We start from the raw sequence: 9,152 nt of genomic DNA, 5'->3' as shown, positions 1-9,152 counted from the left end.
TGAAATAACTCAGAGCATTCAGAACATACCAGAAGACTCTCAGAGAAGTGGTCTAAGAATCTCTTTTTTTGAAACCTGGAATTTCCTGGGGTGGAGCTGTGAAGACTGGGATGTGTCTGCCTCACTGGGTCTCTCTGAGTTCTGTGCTAGACGAGTTCAGGGCGTTGTCCTGGTACATTCTGTTGATGCCCTCTTCTGAAACCATTGGCAATCACCGATGAAGATGTTACTGCCGCAATTTAGAAATCCAGGAAGCCCCAAAGAATGTTCCCAACATAAACCCAAGAGATTGTCTGGCTTAATGGTGACAGAAACAAATTGAGAAGGCAGGGGGCCAGAGTAGGAATGGAGCCATCAATGGACACATCAGTCTGTTTGAAAAGACTGACAGGGCAACTAATATGTGCCAGGCCCCCTATGAAGCTCTGGAAATACAGAGATGAATAAGAAATGGCTTGTTGCTTACAGTGGGAGAGGTTGGAGGGGTTTGGTATCACCAGGGTCTATAGGAAGGGGCACTCCCAAGGAGATGTTGCCCTTCCCCCAATGGCTGGACACCACTAACCACGGTGGAAACGGACCACAGCTGCTCTGGGATAGGAGGTGTGAGGAACCCTGACCTGGGCCCCTTTCTCTGCAGCCCCTTGCCAATAACTGTGTGAATGACAGGACACCAGTCCTCCCAACTCTATACCCTGGTGGCCTTACTGCCTCCCAGACATTCAGAGGCAGAACTGCTGGTCTGGTCTGAGCTTTGAGCAGCCTGAGACAATTCTTGTTCACACATAGGATTCGATTTGGTAGGCACCAAAGCCCCTCCCACCTAGAAGAGAGACTCGTACCACCTGAAATTCCACTATTACAAATTCATTCCTTCAGACTCTCAATGAGTGATCATTTGAAATGTGAATAATTCTGCATATACTAATAATAGCTGACACCTACTGATATTTCCTCCATGAAACTCTGGTGTAAGGGCTTTACAACTATTAACTCATTTAATTCTCATAGCAACCTAATGAGGTCAGTATTTTTATTATCCACATTTTCCACATGAGGAAATAGAAGCACAGAGCAATTAAGTAACTTGTCCAAAGCAGGTCACTAGAAAGTGGTAGAGATAAGATTTGAGTCCAGGCAGACTGGCTCCAAATTCATACTATTAATCACTATTCTATTCTAGAAAGAGCTGTATTGAGATTTATTAACAAGTAGTTCCTTAATGTAAATCCTAGTAGTCAATATTTAATGAATATTTTGGGCATTCCAGGCACCACACTGAGTGATTTTTGTTTATTATTCCATTTATTTTTAATAAAGCCCAATAGGGTAGGTAGGTATCATTAGCATTAGCATTTTTACAGATGAAGAAAATAAAGACAAGTTGAGGTCACATAAGTAGGAAATATAGAGACAGGATTTGAAATCAGGCAGTTTAATTTCCAAATCCATGTGTCCAACAACACATTAAGCTATAAAGTATAACTGGGTGAGAGCAGACTCTTGTGAACTGGAATGCCCCATAAGTTTTCTCAGGGAGAGAGAGTTTCCTGTGGGGAAGGTCAGTTCAAGGGCCCTGTGGAAAGGGATGTGGGGGTGGGATGGAAACAACCTCTTTTTCACTCCTCACTTGCACTTGGGACTAACTCTGCTCTATGTCCAGCTCAGAATTTGAGGGAATAGTTTTATTTCCTGAGGCCTTACTTAATAGGCCAAGCATTCTATCACTGACCTTTAAAATCTGAAATGTCAATGATCTTGTCTCCAACATCCCATCCAGGGCCATACGTAAGTTCCCTGGTAGATACCAACTATCTCTCTTCTTACACATTCTCATTCACAAGAACTCATGGCTCCTCAAGACAACCATTGCTATCTCTGTGAGAGCTCTCTATTGTTGCCAAATCATTAAGCTGAAATCTCCCTCCCTGCAGCTCCCCACTTGGAATTAGACAAACTGGGCCCCTCTGTTTTGTATCCATCTCCTGGTCTCATCTCACACCAGGCTCCCCCCACTCTGAGGGCTCCTAGTAAGAAATCAAAAAAAGCTATGCTTTCTGCTGCCACAGGACCTTTGCTCACGCTGTTTCCTCTGCCTGGAAGGCTCTCTCTTCCAATTCACTTTGTGAATTTTGACTCTTTCACTTCAACTCAGTCCTTTCTTCAGGAAAGCTTTCCTTATCGTCTCAGACTTGGTGAAATCTCCCAGTTATATACTTTCAGAATATCATTGTCTTAGATTAAATTCTCTAAAAGCAAAGCCTGAGGTGGCAATGTGTGTGTTCATAATTTATTGGGGAAGTGCCCTTAGGAAAACTGGAAGGGAGAGAAGGAAGCGAGATAGGGAAGGATAGGCTGCTGCACGAGAATGTGGTTTTGGGCAAATTCTTGATCAGTCTGATCTGGAGGGGAGATCTGTAGGGTAAACTGAACTATAGTCTGTCCTTCTTTGAGACAAACACAACACATCTGTACTTCCACCCAAGTCAGTGACTGGCCACGGGCTGCTGGGGTAGGTTAATTTCCAAGCACTTCCTGTAGGAGATGTCAATGGACAATTCTCTGGAGAAGGTTGCAGGTTGAGGCTTTAGGTAAAAACTGGCCACAGCAGCTTGGGGATAGGCTCATCGACCAAACAAGTAGAAGTTATCCCAGAGGTCTGGGTGGGGCACCCACTGAGGATGCTACAATCAGGACGTCCTCTTCCTAGAACCTGGCCGAGTAAAACTTTTGCATTTACACATGTGATTATTTGCTTGAAATGTGTCTCTTTCCTTGGAGCATATATATATATATATATATTTTTTTTTTTTTGTAGGCAGGACCTGCATTGGTTTTGCTTTTATAGTTCCTCGAGTGCCAAGCACAGGGCTTGTAGATAGTTGGTATTCAGGAGGTATTAATAGGTATCAAGAGTTAAATACACAGATCAACAAATAAACGAACAAAGCCTACTTCCTCTTTTAGATGATAGCTGCCTCTTTTACTTCCATGTCTGTTTTTCTATTTATCAGCTTTTGGGACACCTTCGTTTCCCTTCTGTCTTACAGAACTTTTCCTTTCTGGTTTTCTTGAATTATATTCTCCATCCTATCTAAGAATCCTACATCTTGGTTGTTAACAAGCCAGGATGTACAGAGACATTCCTTAAGGGCTTGTTCTCAAGAATGGTGTCAGCCTACCTTGTAACAACTCCTATTGTCAAGAGCCTCAAGGAAAGAGAAAAACAGCAGGTATATGATTTAGTTCAAGGTTCCTGTATGTTTCCTTAGTGTCCCTTTCTGGGTATCAAGGGCAACAGTAGTGAATTACAACTTTTTGGTTCTCTAGGAAAGTCCCATGGTAACTTCCCATTCATCTTTTGCTATATCTTACTACCCTGCCTTATACTATTTAGACTGCTGAGGATCTTTATTAATTCTTGCCCATCTGTCCATTAGTTAATTTAATTAGTCAAATCCCACCTGTTGCTATATAGGTTGTTGGGGGGTGGTCAGGGCCCAGAGGCAATGAAATGAGAAAAAGTGAATTTTTTAAAAGATTTTATTTATTTATTCATGAGAGTCACATACAGACACAGAGGCAGAGACACAGGTAGAGGGAGAAGTAGGCTCCATGCAGGGAGCCCGATGTGGGACTCGATCCCAGGACTCTGGGATCACACTCTGGGCCAAAGGCTGATGCTCAACCACTGATCCACCAGAAAAAGTGAATTTTTGATGGTAGAGAAGCTGTTTTGAGCCTAAAAGACTTTAGAGTGTTGAAGGTACTGGGCACTGGGCAGAAGACATGCTAGCAGATAATAGAAGGTTCTGGGGCACAACTTGTCTGGCTTAAATTCTAGAACTGACTCTGTCTACAGACTAGGCACTAGAGTTCCATGAATGCTCTGCCTTGCAGAAGCATGTGTGTATGTGTGTGTTTCAGTCAGTTATCCAAAAAATACTGGCTGGGATCTACTCATTGCAGGCAGTGTTCTAGGCACTGGAGCTATAGTGGTCAGTGAGATACAAAGTCTCTGCTTTAAGGAGAGTTCCAGAATGTATGCACGTGTGTATGCACATGTGCACCTGTAGGCATGTATCAGCTCTAAGATTTGCAGCTCTCTAACTCTTCTCCTGAAACATGCATACTCATCGGGATTTCCACAACTCCCCTAGTACAAGTCAGAGCAGTATGGTATATGAGCACAGAGTCCAGGGGTGAAAAGAGCTGGTGCCCGTTCCTGGCTCTGTACTGCCCAGCTGGGTCACCTTGGGAATTCTACTTCACTTCTCTGAGCCTTAGCTCCTTCATTTATGAAATAGAAGTGTTGGAGCAAATGGTCTCCAGCTGTAGAGTCCTCTGGATACATTTACTGGGGGTCTGCTATGTTCTGGTTACCTTTGTGCTCATTGGATTTCATCTTTTCACTGAATTCTTTGTGGGACTGGTGTTGTCTTTGATTTATAGATGAAGAAACTGACAAGGGCCATTGAGTTACTTGTCCAAAGCTCCTTAGCAACCGAGTGTTGGAGAAGGGTTCAGAGTTATTAGATCTGAGTCCAAGTCCAGTGCATTTGGAGTCACCACAGCCACCCAGGCCATTCTCTAGTCCTTGTCTCATCATTCCATCTGCTTCACTCCTCACTCCCGTGCTTGCCATCAGCAGGGAGTGCAAAGTGGCTTTGGTGGGCAGTCAGGACACAGAAATGGTGGGAACATCCCATGTCTTTGGCTACTGCTATCCTGTTTAAAAATCTCTGACTCTACACCTTATTCCATGCTGGTACCAGTGGGTGAGCAGCATCAAGGGGAAAAGGAGAGCCCTTGATAGAATACTGGGCATGCAGGAATGAGAGTGATGTTAGCAAATCTAACCTACACCTAGTGACAAGCACCATAGTTACTATGTTCTGTAGTATTGAAGAACAAATAGCAAGTAGTTACATAAGTATGATTAGTGTTAGATTTTAGAAGTTATGCTAAGCACTGAGAGTTTCAGAGGGAAAGAAGACTTGGCCACAATAGAAAATCTTTACAGTCACTGTTCCTCCAAAACTATTCGAGTTCCGGCCCTTTCCTGATGGTGTGGTCTTGGGCAGCGGCTCATCTGGCTCCCTGACCTGCAGTTTCACCACCTATGAAATGGGCTCAGGGGCAGCCCCAGTGGCACAGTGGTTTAGCACCGCCTGCAGCCCGGGGTGTGATCCTGGAGACCGAGGATCGAGCCCATGTCGGGCTTCCTGCATGGAGCCTGCTTCTCCCTCTTAAAAAAAAAAAAAAAAAAAAAAAAAAAAAGGGCTCAGTCATGATAACTATTTTTTGGGGTTTTGGTAAAATTCGATAAAGATTTGCAAACTGCAAAGTGCCAAACAAACGTTAGTTATTTTCTGGTGAGCTTTGTGCTATCCTGGTTGCCCGGGAATATGAAAATAAAGAGGGCACAGTCATGGCCTTTAAAAAACTGCTTTCTTGAAGCCCTCATGGCCAGGCTACCTTTGATTGGGTTTTCTAGCTGCTGCAGGGCATATAGTTTCCTATTTCCCTCACTTCCCACAGTTAATGTTACGCCCAGAGCAGATTGAGTTGATTGAAGGGAATATCTCCTTCCCTCCCTTGCAAACCTTCAGTCTCCTAGTGTAGATTTTTCTAACAGCAGCATTTGTCAATGGCTGATGGCACAGTACAGATGCACAATGCAGGGTGGATTGCTGGCATGAATTGCTGGTGGGGAGGAGAAGTCCCCCAGAGTGGCCTGGTCTAGCAGAGGGCCTTGACTTTGTCCAGATATAAGGGGTGAGTGCACAAGACTGCACGTTGTCCATTCATAACCTTCCTTCTTCCATTAGGCCGAGAGCCCCACTTTGACTGCTAAGCTCCGTTATACCTAGGTGTGCCTGCACAACTGAGTTCTGTGATGCACACAGAAGTGATGTGTGCAACTTCTGGGTTATGGACAAAAAGGGATGAAGTATTTACTCAGTCTTCTCACCTTTCTTTAGGCTGGAATGTTGACATGATGGCTTGTGTAATGGCTGCCATCTTAGACTATACAATGGAAGCTGCACACCAAGAATGGCAGAACAAGGTCAAAAGTACCTGTGTTCCCAACACTATAGAGATGTCATTATTATTTTTTAAAAGATTTTATTTTTAGGGGTGCCTGGGTAGCTCAGTCAGTTAAGCATCTGCCTTTGGCTCAGGTCATGATCCCAGGGTCCTGGGATTGGGCCCCACATTGGGCTCCCTGCCCAGTGGAGAGTCTGCTTCTTCCTCTCTCTGCCGCTCCCCCTGCTTGTGCTATCTTGCGCTCTCTCTCTCTCTCTCTGTGTCAAATAAAAAAAAAATTTATTTTTAAATAATCTCTATACCCAATGTGGGACTTGAACTTACAACCCTGAAATCAAGAATCTCATGCTCTACTGACTGAGCTAGCCAGTACCCCAAGGGATATCATTATTAATAATGGACTACTTCCACATTGCCTCCTACATAAGGGAGAAATAGATACTATTTTGCTTGGGCCTCTATTATTTTGGCATTTGTTATAGCAGTTATGTTCTAAGTAATCCAGCTAGAAAGAGTATTTTTGTGCCCTGGTAGTGATTGACACCTCTATATACTATGATGAGGGAGTTGTAATTTCATGGGATAAGCTCAGACATTGAAATTGCAAGATTATTTTAGCATTGCCACATAATAATTATTAGGCAAGTTATTAACCTCTGTGTCTCAGTTTCCATATCTGTAAATAATAATAATAATAATAATAACAACAACAACAACAACAACAGACCTAAGAGTATCAACTTCTAACATTTTGTTGAGCACATAAGTTGGTTCAGGTGCCGTGTAGTTTGGACTGAAATAAGAGATTCTTAAGTAGACATGATATAAATGTTAATAATTTTTAAACTTTATTATACATATATAAGTGTTATTACCTTTTTTCCATATTGATTTCTTATTAACTGCTTTCTGGGCATTGGCCACTTATGAGCTTACCATCCCTCAAAGGACCTAGTTCAAAATTGATCATATAATAGGTAATGAATGTGTGTTAAAGGCATAACTTACTTTTAATACTTCTATTCACAGAATGACATTTTTATCTTGATTTTTAAAAATTTAATTGTGCCATTAAATAACATAAAATTTACCATTTTAACCAGTATTAGTGTACCATTCATTGGCATTCTGTCCATTCACATTGTTGCGTGGCCATCACCGCCATCTATTTCCAGAAAGTTTTCATCAACCCGAAGAGAAATCCCATACTCATTAAACAACAACCCCCCATTTCCCCCTCCTTCCAGCACCTGGTGAATTCTGTTCTGTTACCTGTCTCTATGAATTTGCCTTTTCTGAGTACATGTAAGTGGAATCATAAAGCATTTGTCCTTCTGTGTCTGGCTTCTTTCACGTGGCATAATGTTTCTGAGGTGAGTCCTTGTTGTAGCACATGTCAGAATTTATTTCCTTCCTTCCTTCCTTCCTTCCTTCCTTCCTTCCTTCCTTCCATCCATCCATCCATCCATCCTTCCTTTATTTAAAGATTCTATTCATTTATTCATGAGAGACACAGGGGGAGAGAGAGGCAGAAACACAAGCAGAGGGAGAAGCAGGCTCCATGCAGGGAGCCCGATGTGGGACTTGATCCCGGGTCTCCAGGATCACGCCCTGGGCTGAAGGCAGACGCTCAACTGCTGAGCCACCCAGGCTGCCCTTTCCTTCCCTTTTAAAGCTGAATAATAATCTGCTGTATGGACATAGCACATTTTGTTTATCCATTCATAGGTTGATGGATACCTGGGTTGCTCCTACCTTTTGGCTATTGTGAATAGTGCTGCTGTAAATATGAGTGTACAAATTCTTGATTTGTTGTTCAGGCAGCAGTTTTGACTTCACCTCTGGAGTGGACAGCTCTGTTTCTCTGGGGTGGCATTGTCCTGGGACTTGCCTGCAGTGTTTCTCCAGGAGGCGTGCTTGGAATATTGAAAATGCCTTTTTGGTGCCTAGACACAACAACTGGTCCCTGGCACAGCCGCGAGAATGTTTGCAGTATGTGGCCATCTCCTCACTTTGCACGAAGGACTCTAAGGGGCAGAACATGCAGAGGGTGACATTGGTCTGTCTGGGCACCATATACATTTGTGCAGATGAATTTCTGTCTGTTCCTGGAGTAGCATATCTCCGACCTAGCATGGCCAACTGCATGAAGGGACACCTCGATTTGCTGAAGAGTGTCCAAGGCTGGCGTCTTGGAGCTCAAGGTCAGGCCTCCGTACCCCGGTACTGTAAGTGCTGTATGTGTTTGGCTGATAATCCTGTGGTCTCAGTGTTGGCTCCCAGTTGTAGAAACAGAAGCTCATGACTTTGAAGCTGTGTTACAGGAGAAGAATGCCTGAGGAATGTGGCCATTACTCCAACTTCTGAGAAATGCAATCATAAGGATTCTCACTTAGGCCATCGAGCTCCAAAGACATGGCCCCTGAGTGAGGCCTGCAGTTTTAATACTGGCTGCCAGTGAATTTTAGAGTTCCTGTCAACATAGAAACCACTGCATGGCCTTGGAGTCCGTCACGTTGATCCTGCAGTCTGTGATATCAGATTCCAGGATGATGGGATTTTGACTGTCTCTAAGTTGCAGACAAAGTCAGACGAGGACAGCACAGGCAGGTGTTCTCATATGTCCTTGGTTTTGGGATCTGTCCCTTTTGGGTTTCAATCATTCAGTAAAAATTCAGATCCTTTTATGTATTGTGGTTTTAAACTTTCTGTTTTTTACTGCTTGCCAGACTGTGTAAAAGGCCTAATAGGATGCACTAAGAAAAATGAGGAGGTTGAGTTGTGTTAGAAGAAAAAGAACTTATATTTAATTTTTTGGTTAACGGCAGCAATAAAAGTTTATGGAATAGAATAGCTCTGAATCCACTGGCTGAGGTCCAGTGCCTTCATTTGTTTTGCTCACTGGGTTTCTAAAAAATGAACCAGTTCTCCCTCTCTCTCTCTTTTTAATTGAAAAAGAAATATATACACATTGCCTTAGCCTAGGAAACAGAGCTTGAAGAAAAGCTTATGTGCTATTGGTTAGATGGGAGGCACATTGACATGTGGTCAGAGTGAGGAAAGAGGTGGGGAAAGATGGGAAGCACATATAAGGTGGTGTG

The sequence above is a fragment of the Nyctereutes procyonoides genome, unplaced genomic scaffold, assembly GCF_905146905.1.
Source record: "Nyctereutes procyonoides isolate TBG_1078 unplaced genomic scaffold, NYPRO_anot_genome, whole genome shotgun sequence".
NCBI classification, from domain to species: Eukaryota; Metazoa; Chordata; class Mammalia; order Carnivora; family Canidae; genus Nyctereutes; species Nyctereutes procyonoides.
The sequence above is the reverse complement of the archived record's forward strand: the minus strand, read 5'-3'. Positions refer to the sequence as shown.